The sequence below is a fragment of the Pseudonaja textilis genome, chromosome 3, assembly GCF_049901715.1.
Source record: "Pseudonaja textilis isolate UNSWEBS1 chromosome 3, rPseTex1.2, whole genome shotgun sequence".
In the NCBI taxonomy this organism is placed as follows: domain Eukaryota; kingdom Metazoa; phylum Chordata; class Lepidosauria; order Squamata; family Elapidae; genus Pseudonaja; species Pseudonaja textilis.
The window spans coordinates 172,193,381-172,215,972 of record NC_141992.1 but is presented as its reverse complement, the minus strand read 5'-3'; the positions used below and the strand labels follow the sequence as shown (position 1 = coordinate 172,215,972).

At 35.9% G+C, this 22,592-nt stretch overlaps 2 long non-coding RNA genes across 2 annotated transcripts in view; one reads left to right on the top strand and one right to left on the bottom strand.

Annotated features, from left to right (window-relative positions):
- The window catches only part of LOC148126425 (uncharacterized), a 402,020-nt gene that overhangs the window by 121,337 nt on the left and 258,091 nt on the right, over nucleotides 1–22,592 (top strand). The window lies entirely within an intron of this gene.
- LOC148126426 (uncharacterized) lies at nucleotides 4,733–15,773 on the bottom strand. Its single transcript, XR_015743252.1, has 4 exons — nucleotides 15,634–15,773; nucleotides 14,182–14,379; nucleotides 10,585–10,674; nucleotides 4,733–4,752 (listed from the first exon to the last, which is right to left on the bottom strand). It is a non-coding gene; the product is annotated as an uncharacterized LOC148126426 (long non-coding RNA).

The window sequence follows — 22,592 nt, the reverse complement described above, 5'->3', positions numbered from 1 at the left end:
TTCTGTAAGATCTTTTCAATTTTGGTGTACCCTAAAATTTGCAGCCCCTAGGCAGGTGCCATCATGGCCTTATCTTAGAAACAGCCCTGAGGCAGAATTACCAATTGCTATCATGCCTTTTCAGTTCAAGAATATCATTTGTGGCATACACTTTCCCACAATTTGTGTTCGTCCCAACTGTGGAAACAAGTTCTTGGATCTATTCAGTGAGTTATTTGGATATTATCATGTGACTATAATTTAGAACTCACCAAAAGCAATAAAAAATCTTGCATGCAAACACCCCAGAGTCTATTCTGATAAAATACTGATAACTGTTAAAATGGTAGGTTTGGATAGGAAGCGGGGAATTGCCTAATTTGCTAAATGGAAAACATACACTTGAATTGTATGCTATTCTAAATATATACAGTAGAGAAACTATTCATTATTTGCTGTTCAAACAAAAATCCATGCATCTAGGGGTATAAAGAGTTTTACTTGCCTTTTTATAATACAATATATGATGTTTTATAACTAGCTCTTTTTCATATCTTAGGGTTGGAATTGATATACAGTCAAGACTCTGTTTTTCAACATGTTTTCTTAGCTTATAAAGGTAAAGGTTTCTCCCTGTCCAGTTGTCTCCAATTAGGGGGCAATGCTCATGTTCATTTCCTAGCTGAGAGAGCCAGCATTGTTTAAAACTTTTCCTAAGTCATATGGCCAGCATGACTGTATCCCAAGGCACATGGAATGTTGTACCTTTCAACTGAATTGGTACCTATTTATCTACTTTCATTTCCATGCTTTCAAAGTGCTAGGTGAGCAGGAGCTGGGACAAGAGCTTGGGTCTCGAATCTAGACTATTAGCTTTCCAGTTGACGAAGGACAACCACACCCCTTCTTAGATTACAAGCAAACTATCTTTGAAAGTAAGTTCCACTCAGATAGTGAGGCTCACTTCTAAGCAGTTATGCTAGTGACATCTTTGTGTAGGAAGAACATGCCACGTTTTCCAAAGGAACATAAGCAAAGATCTGAGAACAAATGGTGATTAAGCTGCTAAGAACAGAAACAGAGAGAGGGAAAGAGAGACTCAAAGACTAAGGATGACTTGAATGTGTAATATCAATCATAATTTCTCCCCCACCCTCCTGAATGATTCAGCATCAATGTACAGCCTATTCACACTAGCTGAAATGTGTTTTATTAGCCACTGTTCTAAAATGGAAGGACAGGAAGAAAGGAAGGCTGGTTGCAAAGATATCTTTCTAGCTAAGGTTCACTGAAATATGATGCAGTTTAAGTAGAATTGTTTGTTCCTTCTTGTTAATAATCTGTGATCATTTATTAAGGAGCTCATCGTTATCTAGAAAGCTGCACTTATAGTTCAGTTTTATCTTCTTGGTCAGCTCATATTTAAACTCCTCCCACTTCATCAAACAACCATTACTATGCTTATTCAACTCAACCAGGCCAACTGAGAGGCTACAAGTTTCTCATACTCTGTCTCAGCACATGACATGGTTGGCCAAAACCTCAAATCAGGCATTTCTAGCCAATTGCTAAGAAAACAATGTACCAGATGAGACATTTTCAGGGAACTGAACACAGATAAGGCAATTCTATATAGCTCTTAGTTACTCTGTGTAAATCTAGATTAGAGTACAGGATTAATGTGAGGTTAAAGGAGGCCATTCCAGCCTGACTCTTTGGAGGAAGGCAGCTATGAAGAAATTATAAACTAGTCCTCCAAATGTTCTGAATCTTATGTATATGTCTTTTAATATATAGACCATATTTAACATTCTTTTCAAGGAACAAAGTATGTGGCGGAATTGAGGCAAAATCAATAGTACTGTGTCTTGTTTTTTAAAGATTTCCTGGATCATTTGGAGGAATTTGTATATTTAACTATACTAAAGTTAATTTGGCCTTACACTATATTTTCTGGGCTTCCTAGCTGGGCAATCCTAACAAGTTTTTAACTATTTTAATCAGAGATTCCAAGAGCACCAACGACAGGCTGGGGCAATGCAAAGACTAATGCCTTTGCTTTTCCCAAACTGTACTTTTGTTGCAAGATCTGGAAGAAAACCAACATTACAGAACAGCAGAATAACAGAGTTGGAAGGGACTTTGGAGGTCTTCTAGTCCAACCCCTCCTCTGCAGGAAACCCTATACCATTTCAGAAAAATGGTTGTCCAATCTCTTCTTGAAAATTTCCAGTGTTGGAGCATCCACAACTTCTGTAGGTAAGTCATTCCACTGGTTAATTGTTCTAACTATCAGGAAATTTCTCCTTAGTTTTATATTGCTTCTCTCCTTGATTAGTTTCCATCTATTGCTTCTTGTCCTGCCTTCAGGTGCTTTGGAGAATAGATTGACCCTCCTCTTCTTCAGGGAAGCCCCCTAAATATTGGAACACCATTATTATTACATAACTCTCCACCTAGATGCTGCTCTGTTCTAGGTTTTGTTTCCTTGGGGCTTTTCTGGCCTTTTCTATCTTTTTCATTTTTCTAAAAGTCTACTGAAGAAATGGCTTCCTGATTGTTCATTGTCCTTTTAATCTCTGTTTACTGCACATCACTGATAATTATATTGGCAGCTAAGCCAGCTGACTAAATGATTGGCTGTACTAGCCAACTACGTTGTTGGGGAACTTTGCCATATAGGCCTGTGCTAGTCATATTTTGGTTCCTAATGAAGTACCCAGCTATAAGCAAGTCTATTTTCCTGGCCTCCTGCCCCCCTTGAAAATTTCCCAGTGAACTACCCTGGGATGAAATAAATAAAACATGATGCTTCTCAAGAAAGGCAGTGTTAAATCCAGCAGAACTTTGATTAGGCACATTTCTGCCTAACTTGCTTTCAGTAATGAGGAGTAAACAAGCCATCTTTGCAGGAGGGTGATTTGAAGGCAATCAGAAAGGTTAATGAAGGCACTCAGGTATCAGCACACTCTGTCTCCTGATTCTGCAGCAAGTCTCTGCCTTGTTCATTTACTCAAATGGCAGGGTCCTGTTTTAATGCCAAGTCATGAAAAGGAAACTGTTTCTCCCTTTTTTAAAAAAACTGTTTATCAATCCCACAAAGAATCCTTTTAAAATGCAATTGCAAAGACTCACTGAACTTCCAAGGCAGCAGTTTTTTGCCTTCTTTCTCTCATAAATATTAAAGCTGCTCAAGGAAGTCACAAGATGTTATACACAGTATGCAAATAAACCTTTAGGTGCTAGTGGCACATTATCAATTGTATTTTTTAACCCTGTACTTAATATTTATTTGCAAAAATTTCTAGAAACTGGTATCACATTCTTTTCAGGATTTGGAGGGGCTTTACTTTAATAATTCATGAGATCTATTTTAGTTGCCCCTTTAATAATTTTCCATGTTAAAATCCAAAGTAGCAGAACAAAAAGGAACTCCACTCTATCTGTTAATCTTAGTAGCACAGGTAAACCCATTGAGAATGATAGGAATCAGTCTCCAAATTCAAGGGTTGAGGAGTTTGAATTGACTTGTACTGTCTCAGTCTGCATTACAAGAATTAGAGGAAGAGATTGGAGTAGAGCATGGGTGTCAAACTCACCGCATCACATTGCCATCACGTTACATTTCACGATGTTTTTCCCATTTGCGGAGTTTGGGTGGGCATGGCCTGTGCGTGACACATCTGGCATATGGGCCACCAGTTTGACACCCCTGGAGTGGGGGGGAGGATGTGTATGTGTGTGTGTGTGTGTGTGTGTGTGTGTGTGTGTATGTGTCTGCGTCTGTGTCTGTGTCTGTCTCTCTGTTTCTGTCTCTGTATGTGTGTGTGTGTGTATGTGTGTGTGTGTGTGTGTATGGATAGATAAATGATAGATAGATAGATGTATATATCTGTGTGTGTGTGTGTGTGTGTGTGTGTGCATGTATGTGTGTATATACATATGTGGATGTATATATCTAGATCTAGAAAGATGCATACATGAAACATTCAGAAATCATACCATCCAGCATCATTCTAGCTGAAAGAAATGATTACTTGGATCAAGGCACCAATGATAAAACTAAAGCTCATTATGTCTGAGTCTATACGAATGATTCATAAATGAGTTTCATCAGTCATATCAGCTCAAGTACTGTACTAAATGTACCTGGCATTCAGTTTAATATGAGAACTACAAAAGTTTAATGAACTCAAAAAACCCATTTAAATCTTTTCTATTGCTTTTATGTTCATTCCATATATGCTACGTATAACTGATTTCAAATATTTAATTCAAATAAAGCATAACATAACCAGATTACATAGCCAATTCACTTTAGTTACAGTTATGATATCATGAGAGAAAGCAATCCTTCAATTGTTTTTTTATTGCAATCCACATTTTAAGATAGGCCAAGTTAAGAAAGAGGCATGACAAGGATTCCCAGAATGGCCTTTATTATATTAAGATAGAACTGTAGAATCTTGAAAGCCTGTCCAAGTTAATCTCTGCCCCCATCTTATAAGAAACAAAATCAAGACAGGTTTATGATGACCTTCTTTCTCACATTTTCTGTTTCTCCGGATTGTGTGATCTTTTCTTCAAGTCCTCTCTTAAGAGTTTGTTCATTTCTTCCCTCATTTCAAAGTAAGTTATGCATTCTTCCTCTACAGAGGATACAACACAGCATTCTGTCTAGCCGACCTGTTTTCTTTCTTGCTTGACAAAGCAGGTTAGTATCTTGCAGCAATTCTAGCCATATATCAGGGCATTACTTTTTGATAGGCGGGACTTCGGACAGGGTGGATTCAGGTCAAGCAATTGGGGCACAATTAAAAAAGCATTATGTGTTGAAATAATACCCAATATCACTAAGAGTCTGTTATTCAAGGCCTGATATTTTTAGCTAATAGAACTGTAGCCCCTCTCTTAAAACAGCTGAAGGCACTCTCGCTCTTGCTTTCTCTTCCCCCCCCTTTCTCTATCATTCTGCCCTTAGGATCGGATGAATGTATCTCAATATCTTTTTTTTCCTAAGAACGTCCTTGTATTTAAAATAGGGAAAAGGGGAGAAAGAAAGAAAAACTAAGTTGGTTTTCTTTTCCAGTAATACTTTTTCTGATAGATTTGCTGGTGCATTGGTTTCCATTTCTTCTTTATCTTTTTCTTTTCCTTCACTCATTATACTGAAGACTTGTTATCACTTGCATACCCTCACTGATGCATATGCATTAGAATAGAAGAGATACTTATACCAATGTATAAAATAAATGAATACTTCATTTATATCAAGCAACTGATAATTTTTAAATGAAGATGATAATAATGATTACTATTATTCTTATTATTTGCAGAGTCAAGGCTGTGAACACTGCAAGAAAACTATAGATCTTTACATAATTGTATTGGATTAATATGCACTAAGTGTTTCAATGCATAATGCCCTGGTGTGTATTAAAGACACTAAAAATCCACTTACATATTATTGCTATATCATTCTCATCTCATAATAATCACATACACTTTCAGTTCTGATTATACATATTTTCTATGAAAATTTATATACCTATGTTGACATGGCCCAGACTTAGAAAATTGAGCCCCAAATTTCTGCTGCTAGGAGAGATAGCTCTTTTGCCTTATTTTATGGCCTTTCTTGCCACAGTTGTTAAGTGAATTACTGTAGTTGTTAAATGAGTAACATGGTTGTTAAGTGAATTTCACTTTCCCATTGACTTTGTTTGTCAGAAGATTACAACAGGTGATCACATGACCCGAGAACACTGCAACTGTCATAAATATGAGGAGCTTTGGTCAGATGACCTTGGAGATGCTGCAATGGTTGTAAGTTTTAAGTCCCTTTTTTTCAATACCATCGTAACTTGGAATGGTCACTAAATGAACTATTGTAAGTCAAGGACTAGCTGTAATGACCCTGGGATAACTATATGGACAAAATTGCAGCTGAGAACTGGATCCATTATAGCCAGAAAATCTTCCCCAGGAAATTTTTAGTCCTGGTTGGTTCTATAAGCACATTATTCCTTGTGAGATACAGGGAGAGTGAGCAAGAAGAATTGGTAAATTGGCCTTAAGGTAAAGTTATTTTTTTTCTCTTAAATTTCTATGCTGCCCATCTCACTCTTAAATTTCTATGCTGCCCATCTCACTCTCCTGAATAACTCTAGGCAGTTTACTATAGGATAAAAGCAGATATAAAAATATTAGAAACATTAAAATTAAGATTTGTCACATTCAACCAGAATTGCCATATACTGTATATTCTTGACGTCTGACCTTTAATAGTATTTTATTGCAGCAGGAAGCAAGCTGTATGGTCAATTCACAGATTGTTCAAAGAATAGCTTCTCTATTCTTACCTTTAACAAACTTAAGGAAGTGCTACAGGCAAAGCTTATCCACCCACTCATCCACCCACTTTTTTTCTTTTTTTCTTTTGTGCTAGACCAGACTTTCCTGTGAGGTTTCCGTCAGTTAATGATTTGGGCCCAAATCAGAAATACGGTGAGAACTGAAGCTCATGGATTTTTAGCCAAGACACCACAATGTATCAAACAAATGGTGTATTAGGAGGGAGGGAAAATCAAAACAAGAAATTGAAACATTATCCAGACATGGTCAAGGCTTAAGTAAAGTTTTAATTCAAAAGATGGCCAAACAGTTATACAACTTGCATTTGGCTGGAATCAATGGGGTATCAAATAGCAGTTACTCAGCTAGTGGAGGCTAAATTTCAAATTACAAAGCAAGAACAGGAAATGGACCATAGTTCATAAATGTAGAAAAGCTGTACACTGCTTGGAGGGCGGAGCTGGCGTCATGACAATACGGCATGCGATCTTGGAGGTCTGAGATCGCTACCGATATCTTTGCTCCTGGACGGTCCAAGTGGATCTAAACCATCCCGAAAAGACTGAGAATGTAAAGAGCGCATCCTGTCGATCCCAGGGATACTGCAAAGTCCCTGGTAGATCCAGGAGAAGCTCTTTTTGCCACCGGCAAAGAGGCAGCCATTAAAGCTGTTGAAGTTGGGACAGCTCCGAAATGAAAGAGAACGGAAAGAGAGAGTGTGCCGGTTTGGTGAGAACTTTATTTTAAGATTTGAAAGGACACCCTAAGGGAAAGAAAGAATCTGTAAAAGTTTTGACAGAAGTGATTAAGTGGTGATTTTAAACAGGAATGTCAAAGTAATATTTTTATTTTTTTTCTCATTGCTAGATTTTCTACACATGATCTTATATTTTGAAACTGGACTGTTTTTTTTTTCTCTTCTTTCATCTTTTTCTCCCTTTTGACTTTATAATATTCTAAGCCAGAAACTCCCTTTTAGTTATTTTTTAAAAATATCTTTTTCTTTTTTTAATTAATTCTTATTATATTTTGCTTGGAAAAGGAGGGGGAAAGTGAAAGCAAAAGAAAAGCTGTACACTGCATTCCATTTTGCATGGAGAAGGAGCAAATAAGGAACCTGTTAAAACAGATATTATTCTCATTTACTGGTATATGAGAAGAATGATCCACAGTTCTGCATGCATCTTGACTAGATTTCTTCCCTTCTTCCTAATCCCAAAAGCCTTGGGTTTTTATTTATTTATTAGTCATTTATTTATTATATTTATATGTCTTAGCATCTCACCAAAGGCAGCCTTATGGTTTCTTGAGATATCGGGCCTGAGTGTTTACTTCCAATCTCATCTATATAATCACGTATCATTAAAATATGTAGGTGGAGTTGCTGTCAATTCATAACCAACCCTAACCTAACCCTAATCCTACATATTATCTATTAATTCAGAGAATGTGGTTTTCATATAACTTGTTTGCAAGGACTAAAGTGACTAATACACATTCATCCAAGAGGAGCAAGTTGATGGCAAGCACCATATTTGATTAGAGCTGATGTTAAAGTGCAGAAATGTACCAACACTCCTCCATCCATCTTGGGTGATTGGTTTTTGTGTACCTTCCATGCAAACCAAAGCAAAGCCAATAAAATGTCTATTCTACTACTGAAAACCATCTTCAGGTTAGTAACAGTTAGTTATATCTCTGATGGCTCCATCTTCGAGGATAGCGTTTTTGTTCACCAATTACAAGTGGTCCTCAACTTATGAGCACAGCTGGGGCTGGAACCTCTGTCATCAAGTGAGATGGTTGTAAAGTCAGTCACACCTGATTTTACAATTCTTTTGCAATGATGATTAAGCGACTCTCCATGGTTGTTAAGTGAATCCAGCTTCCCACATTGAGTTTGCTTGTTGAAAGCTGACTGGGAAAGTCCTAAATGCCAAACACATGAGGCCCGAATGCTGCAACAAGGTAAATGAATGCTGGTTGCCAAATGCATGAATTTTCATCATGTGACCATAAAGATGCTGTGACAATTGTAAGGAATGGTTGTAACCATTGGAACTTCAATGTGTCATTAAGCAAATGGTAAATCGGGAACAACCTGCACATTCCTAGCAGGAGGTGATGTAATACATGCCTGTTTGACAAATAAAAGTCCTAAATCACCAGGAAGAAGTTTAAGACCCCATTTACCTATTCATTTATTAAATTTCTATGCCACCCACCTCCTTACAAGGTGATGTATGGTGAAGTGTTCCAAAACTCCTTTCCTGCTGCCCCATATCCATAGCTCTCTCCTACACTGACTGCTGAAAATAGTAGAGGGATATCCCTCATCAAAATTGTATTGTAAGTCCTAATTTAAGATTTACACAAACATTCCTCAATGTCTATTCTGATTGGGCCAATATACCAATAAATAAAATAGACTTACATATTTAAGTGGGGAAATGTTCCCTCACTCAGAGAGAGAGAGAAAGAGAGATAATATTGCCTATAGCTACATATGTTGTATGACCTTATATGTATGGCCCCCATTCATCAAAAGAATTACCACCCTTTTATTTAACATCTGAGCACTTTGGTATCATTAAAATATACTTGGGACTCTGATTCAAATTAACTTAGTATATGTTGATAATGGAGTAACATTCAGTAAAATTATATTTTTATCCAGCTATAACTATAAGATCAAAAGAAAGAAAAAAATTGTCTTTTTATCTACAAGGATTTGTTGGCCCGAATAAAAGTTTATATAATATTTATTATGATGAAATGGAAAGCATTTTGAGAATGTGAAAGAAGAAATGTCCTTAAAATTATAGAAAAATATATATAATAATTTATTACCATGCAATCAAGAAACCATTATGCAAAATTGGTAAAAAGCATCTCAGATGAATTGCATATGCTCACCAATGTTTATGTAATATAAGCTATAGTCCTTTGACAGAACTAATTAAGCCCTTTTAAAGTAATAAAGCCATTCATCTAAGCGTATAATGTGTAGCATCCTATTTGTATATTATTTAAAAGTCACATATTTAATAAGCCAAATTAGTATTCTTTGTTATAATATATCCATTAGTATATCAAATGAAATACATGGCCTATCACTAACTTCTTAAAATGCGCAACCTCTATTACAGTTAGCTAGGAGCAGGAACTATCTTAAAATTGTTTCAGTGTTGATCATAGACTACTTTAACCAGATATTGTCATATTTTATTGCTCTCCTTTTATGGAACTTCTCTGACAGTAAATATCTTTGAGCCAATTGGGACCAACTTGAGATAATTCAGGTCTTATCATTTCTTTCTATATTTTCAATTCATATAAAACTAGAGCTTTATATAAGTCTCTGCACAAACATCCTTCATCATTAAATAAAACAAAATATCATAAATTTCCACCTACAGTAGATGAGGAAAAGCAGCTTCTATTTGATTTCTCCAGAGTTTTAGAAGCATATTTGAAGTGTTTCCCAATTTTATACTGGTGTTTCTTATTTATTCATTCATGATTGTTTACAATGTATTGTGGATCAATGAAAACAAAACAAAAAAAACTCAGAATAGGAAGAAAAGAGAAATATGCTTAAATTTAACTAACAAAGAACATTTTGAAAGTACAAGCCCTATCACTTTGGAGTTTTAGAGAAATAAACAACCATTCTCTTCCACTGGCAGAAAATTGGGCCCATTAACTCATCCGATTACCTCTGCCATCAACTCCACTAATTCTTCTTTCGAATAAATAATTCTAAAGTGGGTTGGGGTTTTTTTTTTTTTTTTTAGTTTAAAAGAACTAAGAAAGACATAATGCCTTCTGTCATGAGTAGCCAGCTGCAGACTCCATGATGAATCTATTTGTCACTGAATGTTTCAACGGAAATTTGTCTTTTGAGAACTTGGGAGAAATCTTTTGAGATGAATTGCCAGAAAGTAAAATTAGCCCTTGTTCTCTGGCACTGTAGAGGTCTTACACTCCTGCTCAGAACTTATACATGGATTATTGCCTGTATAAATGAGCACAATTGCACTTTAATATTAGCACCCTTCATTGTGCATTACATATGTGCTGTGGTTTAGCTGCATATTAACCCCTGAAGGTATAGTCATTTAATGTTTCTGCTTTAATGTATTTTGATCAATTTATTGTACTAAATTGTTCAGTTATATTTTAACATCTAAATACATGTTAACATCTAAATAGTATTTTCTATTCTTGCTGTTTAGATAGCCTACTTACCTAAATTCTCTTTGCTTGGAGGAGGATTTTGAGGGATTTTGTCAGGAAGAATGTGGAGTATGCAGTTGAGATTTATTCAGACCGAGTTTACTATTAAGAAAAATAGTAGAGATTTATCAGCAAGTTCAGGGAAAGGAAGATCAGATACATTCTATATACCTGCTCTAATTTGTCTTTCCTTTATAATTGACTAATTGTTTAAAATTTTTGAATTTCAAAGGCAACTAAAATATAGGCAATTCTCAATTTATGACCACAATTAAGATCAAAATGTATATTGCTAAGTGAGACATACGTTAAGAGTTTTACTCCATTTTATGACATTCCTTGACACAGTTAAGTTAGTAATATGGTTGTTAAGTGAATCTGGCTTCTCCATTGACTTTCCTTCTCAGAAAGTTACAGAAAGTAATCACATGGCCTCAGGACACAGAACCATCATAAACATGAGTCAATATTCAGGGTCTGAATTTTAATCATGTGACCATGGGGATGCTGCAATGATTGTAAGTGTAAAAAAATCATTTTTTTTTCATTGCTGTTGCAACTTTGAACCCTCACTAATGAACTGTTGTAAATTAAGGATTACTTCTGTTTTGAAAGTCACAAAAAAAAAAAAAATTGGAGGACATAGGGGACTGCATATAGCCTATAGATTGCCTCATCCTCATTTAAAGAAGAATTCTATAAGAAAAATGCTAGAAATTATGAATATTGTAGGTTTCTAGTTCCTGCAAGTTTCTTCTGGAGCATACATAGACAATCCTTCAACTTTTCCATACTGAAGGAATTATGCCATCATATTTTATGCAATTTCAGTTATCTTACAGCCTGTCTTCTATTCCAAGCAGCCATTAAGAAAAGGAAGCAATGTTGATTATTGTATAGGCTACTCTACATAATAGGTAGTGATTTGATCTGAAGGATTATTGAAATTATACAAATGTCATAAGTCATGCATCAAGCACAATTATCTAGATGTACAACTTTTGGAATGGCTTATAAAGGAATTTAAAATTAACTATCTTCTGCCCAAGCATATGACCAGGATGAGTTCCCATTCTTGCCCCAGCTCTTGCCAACTAGCAGTTCAAAAGCAGGCAAATGTCCGTGAATAAATAGATACCAGTCTGGTGGAGAGGTAACAGTACTCCATGACATCATGTTGGCAACATAACCATGGAAACCTCTTTGGACAGTGTTGGCTCAATGGTCTTGAAATTGAGATGAGCACCGCCTCCTAAAAGGTTGGCTATGATTAGCAAAGTAAAATCTGCAGGGACTCCTTTACCTTTACCTACCCAAAATATGCTGTAGGTGTGATCACAAAACAGAATCTAAAATGTTAGGCTTATATGTAAGTAAATGAGAAAAATATATACAGAACAGCCATGAATTAATACTGTAAAAGGACATTTTTTAATTTATTTCCTGGGAACATTTATAATGTAAAAGCTCAGAAGTGTAGAAACTACAGTTAAAAAGTTTACTATTAGACATCAATAAAAAAACTTGAGAATGAATAGGAAAGTGAAACTAGAATAGAACAATCAGCCATGCAAAAATAAGAACACTTAATGGATGAAGCACTCTGGTTTGCTGTATACTGAAAATCTTATGCCAACTTGTTCATCATACTACATTTTGTTAAGTTAAGAAAAATAGCCACTTTTGTCAATTAATAAAGACAGCCATGATTATTTCCTTGCCAAGCATGTTTTCAGAGATGAATCAATTCCAGTTTTTAAATTTAAATCACATTTAATTTAATTTGATATATTTTCAAGTGAATGGGAAAATAACTATTGCCTAATTCTATAACATAGCCATTATAAATCAACTTTTATTTTCAATAGATGAAATGTGTGGTGACCTAACTGTTGGTACTCTATTTGAAATTTCTACAGCTCAAACTACTCAACCCAAGGCTCTATGCCCAGATGTGTAACTGAATGCTACAGCTGTTTATCATCATCAATCACAATGATGGCTTCAAATCCTTTTTCTAAGCAGTTTTTGAACAATTTGGAATGCTTTCCCAGGATTGCCATGAAGTTTTCCCCAGATCATGAAAATGTTTCAATCAACATAAAGGCCATATAAATCTAGCAATGAAAATATTATTTTACCTAATTAAACTCTGACATTGTTATATTCAATCCTTGATAAGAAAAGGAAGAAGATTGGGTGTTGTTAGGAATATAAGTCACCTAACAGGTATTTGGGTTAGAAACATATAAACCAGGATAAACATTTAAAACTGTATCTTTAAGAAAATGCAAAACTGTAATTAGGTGTGGTTTCTCAAATGGCCATAAGAAATCTGGTTTATCTTAGTCTTAGTCTCAGAAGAGAGTGAGTCAGTCTGTTTCCTTCTGTTGGAAAGTATTGCTGTTCCTCCATTTTTCCTAATTGACTGATATTTCTGGATTTAATGTAAGTCTGATAATGAACTGTTTTTGACACTGGAATTTGTTATTGGATTATCCCTGGATTGAAAAACTGACTGATTTACCTGTGAATGACTTTTGGACTGCTTATCTTGAAATTTGTTTAATGTTTCTGGAAGTAAAAACCTACATTTACTGTACAGTGTATCTGTGTGCTGAATGTGTATTATTCAAACACTACTCTCAAATATGTCTCCCTGTATACTCTCATTCTCCTAACGGGGAATTACCTCAACAGGTGTCAATATAGCAATCTGATATCTGTTAAAAAAAACAGTGAATGCAATTTAACAAGATTACCAGATTAAAATTATTGGAGAAAAATTATTGTCCACTGGACCGACAACAAAGGTAAACTTAACTCTAGGTTGTCTAATTAATATAACTCATGCAAACAACTTAATGGATGGTACAAATGTTCAAAAGAATAACAGCTGTTTCTTCACATATAAACTTTAACCCTCTTTAATTATAAACATTATTTATAGAAACAGATTAGAAGGAAAAAAAATCACAACCAAAATAATGAGCTATATCCATTTCTCAGTCATCTTTCCCACTGACCTCCTTATATTCAGGAAAAACTTCTAAAATGTAGACCTCTTGACAACCTGTCTAATGTTTATTATCTAAGATTTTACATCACACAGAGATTCTCCATGGATACCTAAAACAACATAAAATGTTGTCCCGAACATGAGAACCAGGAAAAGAATGGAGTTGGAGTAGAGTTATCCCAATTTTCCTCATTTGCTCTTTTCATGTGCCATTGTAATTAAGTTCTAGAAATCCAAAAGGCTGCTTTTTAGCTGTATACTGTCACTGTGCAAGAAGTTCAAAATTTGTATTGTACTTTAGAAGTCTGCATTTGTCTCCATCTCAGCACAGCACCATGCTGTACATGGCAATCATGTTGTTTGACAGATATTTATTTTATTTATATTTCAGAGTTCTTTACCACCCACCTTCCTCAGAGAGGGACTCTCTGGCATATGCCAGTTCTATGACATTTCTTATATCCCAACCCCAAACCATCATTTTTTTTATCTCCCAACTCTTCTGAATTCATTTTAAAATGTGTCCTATATTGTTTTGATTTGTTTTCAGTATTTTTAGATTTGTTTATTTATTATTTATTTATTATTACCATAGGCATGTTTGTAAATATGTAGAGGTTTATTTGGGGGAGGGAGGTGTTGTGAAGTTAAACACCAACCAATCAACACTTGCATCTTCTGCCCAAAAGCTGAGCATAGGGAAACTGTCAGCCAATCAGTGCTCACATGCCAAATAGTAAGTCAGTCCCTTGCTTGACCTCTCAGGTCCATATGTTGTCCTTCTGCCTCTTCACAAAAGAAAAGAGAAAAGAATTAATGACAAACATTTCCATTTTTCTTTGTTTACCACGAGACCCAATCTCCTCTGCCTTTCAAATAGCAGTTCTGCATTCTGGACTGTTTTTCTAAGCATTCTTGTTTTCTACTATAAGAAAGATCCCACTAAATAAATAAACTGAAAAATATCACTAAAAAACACCTAGCATTTTAAAAAACCTCAAGAATAACATAAAAATAGAATATATCTCCTTTTGCAGAACAATTTTGAGATGACAAGGAGCATTTGGCACAGCAGTAGTTCAAAATGTGGCTTCCAAAATTCCCATCTAATTTATCTCAGTGTAGCTGAAAGATACCCCAATGGGGAAAATTGTTTAGCTGTTCTCTGCCAGAACAAAAAAATCCCAATATTAGAAAATCCTACTGATACCTATTACTTTTTTTATTACTAAGAAAAACTACTGTTCTGGAAAATAATGTCGATAGAGGTTTGAACTCTTCAAATTTTGGATTGAGTCTATGATTGATAGATAGACTTATTGTTGATGGGGGAAATGCAGTGTCAACCACAGACACAGAAAAGAAAAAAGAAAATTGTGTAAAAAAAGAGGAGGAAAAATAGAGAGAAGGAATATGCAAGGAGAAAGAATTGAGGAAGGGGGAGAAACCATAACAGGCAAATGATTGTAAGCAATGGTTTTGATAAAGTTGGGGAAAGGAATAACGTTGATTTTACTGCTGATTTGAAACAGTTGAGTTAACCTGGTTGAGTATCTTTAAAGAATATCGAGCAAAAAAGCCTCCTCAACTCTAAAATCTTATGTTCATTCAGAAATATCATCCTTCTCACACTGTTTTTAAAAGTTATGAATTTAGAAATATTGTATCAGATGGTCCTGCTATGCAATACTGGAATCTTACATGAAGCTCCATGTGAATAAAACGGTCATTCTCAGTTATTGCTGCATTTTAGAGGCAACGTACTTTCTTTGTTATACTTCATGTTTCTGTTAACAATAAAAAGAATTTGGTTTTCTAGCAATTCATCCAGGTTGGAGCAGAGCAAATGAGGATGGACTTGGCATAAGGCCTTGACAAAGATGGATTGTGATTTTTCCAGGCTGCTGTGGGCCTATTAATTAAATGGTAAAAGATTTTCCCATGAAAGCTAGTAAAAACACTGCAGTCACTTCCAAAGCAACAGAGAAATAAACACCACGCACAGTGAAATGCTTTTAGCAAGCACATGTGAAAGTACTTACCAAGAGGAAATGAAAATGTATCATTTGATGCCATTCTCTGTGCCTCATCTATGGCTTTGTTGGTAGTTTGATGTCAGAAAACACAAAATCACAAAAGGGCTACAATAATGACAACGTAGCAAGCACCTAACACAAGCCAGAACATCTGGGCTGCATGTGTTTAAACAGCATTGTTGGAGGCAAACCGGGAAGCCAAGAATATGTGCGTCATAAACCTTGGTGAGAAAATCTGAGTTTGCCTGCTTATAATACTCTGTGCATTTAACATGTCACTCAAGGAGTGGGGGGGAAATTAGAAACATTGGTCCAGCTAGCTTTTTGACAGACAGTGGTAATTTTCTAGCCATTATATTTAACTGCTTTATTTCCATTTTTTGTGATTGATTTATTGATTTAAAACTAGTCTAGGATCTATTTTTAAGCAAGACAAGACAGTTGTCTTCAGAATATAGATGTCTATACACAGCACCAAATCATATGCTATATGACCTATCCTGCAGCCTACAGTACCAACTATCTTTGTGTTTTATGTTCAGTGGTACTATCTCTCCCCCCTCCCTCCCCATATTCAATCATGTCCAATTCTCACATGCTGCCTGGACAAGTCCCTTCCATTTTCTTGGCAAGTTTTTTTCAGAAGTGGTTTATGTTAGATCGGTGGATCGGGTCACATAAGAGGCGAGACGCGAAAGTGAACAATCAGCTCTTTATTGTAGCTTCAGAACAGGGACAGCTAAAGTGTGCGAGCCGCTTGGCTTTATACAGCCGCCGGCGGCTCGGCGGCCAATGGCAGCGCTTTGAATCTCCCGCGATCGGCTCGGCCAATCGCGGTAGATTCTTAGCGCTCCAATCACAGTCATTCAGTGGACCAATCGGGTTGCGGTCCGGGTGGACCAATCAGAATGCGAGTCTGCAAGAATGTTAATACAGAACAGTTTACCATTACCTCTGTCCTAGGACTGAAGGAAAGTGACTGACCCAAGGTTTGGGCCTTGTCTAGACTGTCATCAACCCCAGGAAAGGATTTATATTCAAATAAGGATATCAATAGAGTTTCTCAATATGATCATCATATTAGAAGAGATTCTTACTAGTTCATCTAAATCTTAACCAACTTTATTCTGGGCTACAGAAGAGATACAAAGTCTTAGGCATTAGCCTCCAAAAACCCTGAGTGTAACTCTCCAGAGACTGAGATTGTAATAATTAATGAGAGAGGCATATCTAATTTTGTTAAATGTGAAGCCATACTGTAGCTTTTTTTGTAACCATATTCCTTCTACATATGAATGCAGCACCTAGTATGGGTCTCAAAGCCAGGGTCACAGAAAAATGTTATAGAGAACAGTGTTAAATGGAATTAGCAAAATGCTTTTTTATATGTTTATATCACTTGATTTGGAATACAACTGCAAACTTTCAAGTCACCCAGCCTTTTGACTCACAAGTAAATTATATAACCACCAAAACCAAAATCTGCTAAAGATGTTTGAAAAGAGATCAGGCAATTCCAAATAATTACCCAGATCCCAAAGTCTTACTGCAAGTTGCTTTTTGTGTCTGATCTAAAGACAGCCATTGACTGTGTCAATCATAGGTTATGTCAGCCAAAGCCAAATACACAAAATGACAGCTTTATCTTACTTGTGTTTCTAAAAATGACAATCTTTATCTGTTTTGCAAAGAGGTATAAATATCTACAGACAAATCTCATGAACTGAAATTGAACAACTCAAGAATCTTGGGAAACTCTAAAAAGTATGATCATAGAAGCCTAGACCAGCACAATACTACTGAGAAAGAAAAACAAGAAATCCAAGAAGAAACCAGCATGGCTACACAAAGATCTTTCTGGCAAACTGAAAGAAAAAAAGGACAAGTACAAAAAATGGAAAGAAGGACATACAATGAAGGCAGAATATCAGCAGATAGCCAGAATCCGCAAACATGAAGTCAGGATAGCAAAGGTTCAGAAGGAACAAAGATTTACAACAAAAGTCAAAGATAATAAAAAAAGTTTCTTCCAACAGATAAATAACAAGAAAAAAATCAAGGAAACAGTCAGTCCACTAAAGAGAGAAGATGGCAAGGAAGTAACAGGCAACAGAGAGAAAGCAGAACTGAAACCAGGCTCAATAGCAGTAACTGTGAGAGGGATCTTGGAGTCTTAGTGGACAACCAGCTAAATATGAGCCAGCAATGTACAGCAGCAGCCAAAAAAGCTAATGCAATCCTAAATTGTATTAACGGAGGGATACAATCAAGATCAAGGGAAGTACTAATACCACTCTGTAAAGCCTTAGTAAGACCACACCTAAAGTACTGCATCCAGGTTTGGTCACCACATTATAAAAAAGATGTTGAGGCTCTAGAAAAAGTACAGAGAAGAGCAACCAGGATGATTAGGGGACTAGAGGCTAAAACATACAACGGACGTTTGCAGGAACTGGGCTTGGCTAGTCTAGTAAAGAGAAGGACCAGGGGAGACATGATAGCAGTCTTTCAATATTTGAGGGGCTGCCACAGAGAGGAAGGGGTCAAGCTATTTCCTAAAGCTCCTATAGGCCAGACAAAGAATAATGGATGGAAACTGAACAAGTAGAGATTTAACCTGGAAATAAGGAGAAACTTTCTGACTGTGAGAACAATCAACCAATGGAACAGCTTGCCCTCAGAAGTTGTGGGAGCACCATCACTTAAGACTTTCAAGAAGAGATTGGACTGCCATTTGTCAGAAATAGTGTAGGGTCTCCTGCTTGGGCAGGGGGTTGGGCTAGATGACCTGCAAGGTCCCTTCCAACTGATTATCTGTATCTGTATCTTACCTGTATCTGTATCTGAATGTATAAAACCAGTGCAAACGGTCCTTTGTTTTTTCTTTTTCCTTTCCATAAATTTGCATGTTCTTATTTTTTTTATTAGGTCACATTTTTTCACCTCCTGGATAATCTCAGATTACAGAATCTCATGCATCCTTTTTATTACTATATAAATTAAAGCATACACAAACACAATGTAAAAGCAGCAGCAAAAATGCTGTTCAAAGGAGTTAAATACAACAGTGTCTCCTGCATGTAAACTAAACAAATATATTTTTCTATTATATATTTGATTTAAATTTTAGGTTACGTATGAGAGTTTTTCTCTGGGTATCATGTCAGGATTGGGAATTAGAAGCTCTCATTTACATTGGTTCCAATTTTTTGCTCAATGAATTGTTGTTCCAGTTGAGATATGGAGGAAAGATCAACCAGGTAGTTGCTAGCTTTATGTAGTGCTTTTTTCATTGGTCAGTTCATTTTCCAGGTTTTCACTATTTATATGAAGCCACTGGATCAGATATTCCATAAATTCATGCCAGAGTAACCTCAGGAATTGCTTTCAGAATCTTTAACTGATAACTTGCAGAGTTTTGCAAAGATTAGAGAGGCTGAAGTTGAATCAAAATAATACCACACTGTTTCTTCACTGATATTCTCCATATCCCCAGTGTTGTCTGTTGGTGACATAGTATTGTTTCTGAAAGAGCAGGTGCATGACTTGGGCTCTCCTAGATTCCTGGCTAGTGCTAGGATTGGCAGGTTGAGTCCATTGCCAGTAAGGCTTTGCTCAGCCCAGCTGGTGTACAACAAAGCTTCAACAAAGTAATTCATGTCCTCATTAACATCTGCTCGGACTTTTCATGATGCTGCCTTTGAAGACAACTGAGAGCTCCACGATGCAGAATATGCAGCCCATTTTGACTGCTATAGGCACGTGCATTTATAGAATTGTATTGTGCTGAGATTTTATCCTTCTAGATTTATCATACTGTGGATATTTTATGGCATTGTTGTAGATACACTTTAAGCATCCCTGAGTCTCCCCACTTACACTAGGTTGAACAAAGAAAATAAAGAATAAATGAATGAATAAATGAAGCTGTACAGGTGAATGTCAGCCAGGGGACACATTTCTTGAAGGTTGTTTATTTAAAACAACTCTATTTTTTCAGGGATTGCTATTACAGAAGGAATTTTCTTTCCAAAAGACCTTCGAAACAAATTTGAAGCTTTGAAAAAAGCTTCTTTCCAATATCTCCATTTATTTCACAATCACATATATTTTTGTTTAGATAATGCTCAAAAATAATCCTTAAACTTTCACTAATAACTAAATATTAATATTCTCTGTAGGAAACAATAAACTTAAGGGGTTAATTTATATAGTAAATTCAGAATTACAAACTGGCCAAATGTGTGTGCATTCAGTACAGAATGTCTGTACTGCATTCTATAGACCTCTTTGTATCTGTATCCTATCTTTAACCAATCTACAGTTAAATACAAAGAGAAAAATATTGGGGATGAATGCCTTTTGTTTACAGTGCAGCTGCTGCTTCCGCTGTTAGGAATAGAATGATGATGTTGAGAAAATATTGGAGAAAATTTGGAAAAACCATTTCTCCAATTTCCTGCCTATAAATTTGGTGAAAAATTGTATAAACAGTTGTGCCCAGGTCTAATTATATTGGAAATCGGCCCATTCAGATAAGTCAATTTCTCATGTGCAAATTACTCCAAACAAACCTGGATCGTGATAATTTCACTGGTGAATTCAGCCAGCTTTCTTGTTCCTGCATCACCAGCAGAAATGAGATCTGTTGTTTTCTTAAACATGTCAATGTTTAAGATTTCTACATTTTAAAAAGAAACAAAATAGAAATGAAATCGTTTGGAAAACACAGATGAAATATGTTTATAACTACTGAACTTTCGGGATAATGGAATCAGGCAGAGACTTTTTGTTCCAATAGTTTTATAATAAAACTTTCCTTCATACTCAGCCATTCGTTGAAATTAAATTCTGAACCCTTTGATATTCCATTACATCCCACACAGCCATTTGTTGGCAGTCAGAAAATATTAGAAATACAAAAGACCTAAACCCCGGAGGAGATTTTACACCTTGGTAGGCACCATCCCTGTTTGCCAAGCAACACATCAACTTCCCTTTCTCTGACAATATGTTTAATCTGTGTTTTTTCATAGTAGGCTTTAAAATAAGCAATTCTTCTGACATAGTGTTTTCCTTGGGTTGATGCACTATGTCCTATGATACAAATAACCTTTAAGGCACGAGGAGACTCAGGAGAAATGACAACTGTTCCTAAACCACTGAAACAGTACAGGATAAAATAAAAGTGTCATAACCATTACTTTATTTAACAGGCTTGTTTACAACCAAACAACTGAAAATAGGCTGTTTAAGATCTATCTTCCCTGAATCTAGAAAGTGAGGTGTTTTTATGATAATCCCTGAACTTAAAGATTTATACCCAAGATCCTTAAATCTATTTATTAATTCTGTATCTTTTTTTTTCTCTAAAGAGCTTTTTTATTGACATTTGGGTACTTATGGAAATACACTGATAGGTTCATGAGCCTTTTTATTAAAAGAATATACAAATGACTTTGTAGGAATCTTTTCAAGAAAATTTATAAGAATGCCAAATTTCTATCAAATGTATTGGGGAAAATAACTTTTTTTGGGGGGAGGAATAGACATATTGGACAATCCTAACCATGAACAGTTTAGGAAGATTTAAAGTTTCCAGGTCCTTCCCCAACTACCACTGTAGTCGTCATAGGTATAAAATCCCCTAGTCATTTGGGGAGTGGCTACAGTTCAAATGTACACAATATGTTTACCATTCATAGTCAATGCTATGCAAAATTAAATTATTCACTCCTTGCTTCACCAAAGTTTTGAAAAGAGCCAAAAACACCTGCTAAAAAAGAAGGCAAATATTTTTACAAATGACCTTGAAGATGTTCCATCACTGGAGGTTTTCAAGAAAACATTAGTCAACCATCTATCCAGGATAGAATAAGGACACCTGTCTCTGGGTGTTACTGGAGGGGGAATCTCTAAAGTCCCTTCCAGCCCAATGATTCTATGATTTAACAAAGAGGCCCTAAATATCAGAATTGGATTATTGGCAAATAGCCAAAGGTATCAGTGCATGAATGATGTGAATGAAACGTGTAATTGTTTGGAATGACTGAGTATAAAAGAGGCCATAAAGTTTGTTGCATGGGAGATATGAGAGCCAGTTTGGTCTAGTGCTAAAGGCACCCAGTTAGAAACCAGAAGACTGTGATCAAAGCTGCTTTTCAAAAGGTAGCTGGACTTTCTTGTTTTTTTCCCTTGAAAACAATTCACTTCTCATCCAAGTAGCTTCTTCAGTTCAGTTCATAACTGAAGAAGCTTCTTGAATGAGAAGGGAAACATTTTCAAAGAAAAAAATCAAAAAAGTTCAGTTGCCTTTTGAAAAGCTGCTTTGGGACAAGAATCATGACCTGGATGATTGAGAATTTCCATAGACAGGAGATTATGAGTAGAGTCCTACTAGAGTCCTGCTTTAGGAATGAAAGACAACTGGGTGACTTTGGGTCAGTTGGACTCTCTCAGTCCAAGTCACCTTGTTGTTGTGTGGAAATAGGAGGAAGAAATTAGGTATGTTCACTGTCTTGAGTTACTTACAAAATAATAAAGGCAGAATCAAAATCAAATTAGCTCCTATTTCAGACAGCTTTATGGAGGGATTAAGAGAAGAGAAAACCCAAGTTCCCTATATCATTAAGTGAAGAGAAAGGAGAAGAAATTCTTGGCCCATCCAGGGTGATGAGAGAGAGAGGCTGGACAGGGTGGTAATGTCAGGATTCCCAAAGCAAAAATGTGGGGAATATAAACATTCAATTGTCATTAATGACAGAGAGTAAGAAACACAAAACAAGAAACAGAAAATGGCAACATTGAAAGTGAATGCATTGGATTTGAACTAAAGGAACTGTACATTCTGAACTGGCCTTGCAAGCTCAGTGATTTTTAACTGCTTATAATAGCTTCCATTCCTAAGTTATAATAAATATTTAGCTTCCAACTGTGCTGCTCAAGTTTCTGGGAAGCTGAAGCCT